At 41.8% G+C, this 3133-nt stretch overlaps 1 long non-coding RNA gene across 1 annotated transcript; it reads right to left on the bottom strand.

The window, feature by feature from the left end:
- Nucleotides 1-324: 324 nt before the first annotated feature.
- LOC111093932 lies at nucleotides 325-2908 on the bottom strand. The gene is made up of 3 exons (XR_005383674.1): nucleotides 1872-2908; nucleotides 1700-1765; nucleotides 325-466 (listed from the first exon to the last, which is right to left on the bottom strand). It is a non-coding gene; the product is annotated as an uncharacterized LOC111093932 (long non-coding RNA).
- Between the last annotated feature and the right edge of the window lie 225 nt (nucleotides 2909-3133).

The raw sequence follows: 3133 nt of genomic DNA, 5'->3' as shown, positions 1-3133 counted from the left end.
GAAACCATGTGTCTAGTCTAGTTCCACTGTAGGTACAATTTAACAAATAATGAAAATTATGATTGTAGGCAATGTAGAAGTCAGTTACAGACCAGTCATAGATGTAAGGATATAGATATAAATGCCTCCATGGAGATGCCCTTCATTATCTTTGTTCTGATTTTCAATTTGTGTACTTGGCCAGGAAGCAGCAGAAAAGACTGGGAGGGCCATTCTAAGAAACTCAAATCTATATCACACAACCATGCAACAGTCTTGGAAAATAGCATGTGAGTTTGTTCAAGCTGCCATAGTAAAGTACCACAGACTTGGTGGTTTCAACAACAGAAGTTTATATTCTTACAATTCTAGGGGTGAGAAGTCCAAGATCAGGGTGCTGGTTGGGTTGGTTTCTTCTGAAGCCTCTCTTCCCTGTGTCTTCACATAATCTTCCCTCTGTGTATGTCCGCATACTTAATCTTCTCTTCTTAAAAGAAAGCCAGTCATATTAGATTAGGGCCCACTCAGATGATCTCATTTTTAACTTAGTTATCTCTGTAAAGACCTTATTTCCAAGTACAGTCACATTCTGAGGTGCTGGAGGTTCGGGTTTCTGCATATGCATTTTGGTGGGGGCCATAATTCAGTCCATAGCATATAGGAAGCATCAGCATTACAACATTTGTCAAAGGAATGATGAGGCTGTTCAGTACCTCTCATAGAGGTGAACATCACTGACCCATTAGTCTCTAAAAAGTAGAAATGGGGGGAAAAATGTGCTTCTTCATGTGCATGGGTGGTGAGCAGTTCTTGCTGAAAGGGGTTACTATTTCATTGGCAATATGGCGGACACATCACATAGGGAGTCCCATAATGATATTCATCTGCTTCTTCCCTGAACTCATCTTTGACTGAAATCCTTCTCTTTCTAGTCTGGCAACTAGATGAATGGACAGCTTTTCTGAGACTAGGTTGAATGACTTTGAGTTACCGCATGGAGCAAACTAATTTTCTGACAAGAAAAATGAAATGTGATGGGGTGACACTGGGTGTTTCAGAAGTCCTCCTCAATGCCTTATTCATATTGCATATGAGCATAACCTGGTACAATGACAAAGAAAAAAGATACCTGTTTCTCAGATGAGCAAGGAAACAATGATCAATAGAGATGAATTAGAGGACATCTAAATGCCAGAATCAATGATGCTTTGACAAATACTAATTTTGGAGCCTATCTATATGTGTACCAACCCCTGATACTTTTGTAAAGGCATGTCTTCGTATGTTGGAAAGTAATTTTTTCCAATTTGTATCACAACAGGTTTGATCTGTTCTATATGTTTTGAAAGATTATGAGATATTTCCCAAATCAAATTCACACATGATAGTTATATTTCTCTTTTTTCTCACAATCACATCGCTACTGTTCGTGATAAAACACTTCACAAAAATTAAAGCCTCTTACAGAATGGACTATTCTTCTATTATAATTAAAATTGCTGCTAGAGAGACATGGATCTGTCTTGCAGAGGGCAAAACTGGCCAATGGATCACTTCCTGTAGACAACAAAATGAAATGTAGATATCCTGTCTCAATAAAAGCTTAGAAGGGATGTTGAGCATCGGGTCTACTGTTGGAGCTACATGTTTCTAGGTGTAACATTTCTCCAAGTCAGACAGTTGTAAGGTTATTTCCTTCCACTTTCCTTGAAATACTCACCCTTGTAAGAACCTACTTACTAAAGGTCTGTCTGGTAAGTGTCAAACGCTTCTAAAAGTTTTGCATCTGCAGGAGTAAAAAAAAAAATTCTTTCATTAAATATGCAGTTGGCTCTCACTCTTCTGGGTATTGTGTTAGATTAGTGCTTCTCAGCCACGGACAATGTCCCCACCTCTCAAATGTCCAAGGGACATTTGCCATGTCTGGAGACAGTTTGGGTTGTTGCACTGAGGAGGAGGATTTGCTACCAGCATCTAACAGGTACAGACGGCTCCATGTTCTACGATGCACAGGACAGCCTCTCCTGTGAAGAGTTATCTGGTCTAAAACTCCAATAGGGCCAGGGATAAAAAATTCTGGAAATCAAAGGAAACTCATAGATTAGTAGAAACTTAAAAGTGCACAGAAACTCACGCAGCTGAGCCCAGCCTAAATGACCAGTCAGAAGAACAATGAGTTAAATAGCTATTATTTCAAGTTTGGGGTGATTTGTTATGCAGAAAAAGCTAACTGATACAAATTGATCATTTAAATTAGCCAGGGGCACCTGGGTGGCTCAGTGGTTGAGGCTTTTGTTCAGGTTGTGATCCTGGGGTCCTGGAATCGAGTCCTGTATCGAGCTCCCCATGGGGAGCCTACTTCTCCCTCTGCCTATGTCTCTGCTTCTCTCTGTGTGTCTCTCATGAATAAATAAATAAAACCACCCAGATAACAGTGCCCAGAATGACCTTGTATAGCTACAGGAAATGAGGATGGGAGAAAGGTGTTCTGGAGAAAGGCAGTATTAAGGGCTAGTGGACAGACAGAGCCAGCACAAGTGTTGGAGACATCAGACAGAGGGAATGAAATCAAGGAGACCAAGCTAAGAGGGTGAAGAGAGGCAAGAAAGAAAAAAGAGAAAGTGAAAAGAAAGTGAAAAGAAAGAGGGGGAAAATAATCTGAAGCAAGAGACAGGTGAGAAAAGAGGTGAAAGGGAGCTAAGCAGTACCTCCTTTAAGGTGTCACCTAGAGGAAAACAGAGTGAGACTCTAGCCTTGGGTTTTAGCCACGTGGACCAGAGTGGGCCTGAAGACTTGGCTGGCCTCCTGGAAGAAGATGTAAGTGTGACTTGGGACTCTAGTCAAGCCGTGCCCATAATAACACAATTAAGGGCACCCCCTCTGCCAGCAGTGAGAGTGCAGCTCCTCTGGGTAGGGAATACATCAAGGATGAGGTGGCTCCGGTATTCTTTTTTTTTTTATTTTAAGATTTTATTCATTTATTCATGAAAGACACACATAGAGAGAGAGAGGCAGAGACACATGCAGAGGGAGAAGCAGGCTCCATGCAGGGAGCCTGACGTGGGACTTTATCCCAGGACTCCAGGATCACGTCCTGGGCTGAAGGCAGGTGCTAAACCGCTGAGCCACTCAGGGATCCCTCCGAGATTCTATC

This window comes from Canis lupus, chromosome 34, assembly GCF_011100685.1.
Source record: "Canis lupus familiaris isolate Mischka breed German Shepherd chromosome 34, alternate assembly UU_Cfam_GSD_1.0, whole genome shotgun sequence".
NCBI lineage: Eukaryota > Metazoa > Chordata > Mammalia > Carnivora > Canidae > Canis > Canis lupus.
Note: the sequence above shows the minus strand (reverse complement) of the source record. Positions and strands in the feature narration are given on the sequence as shown.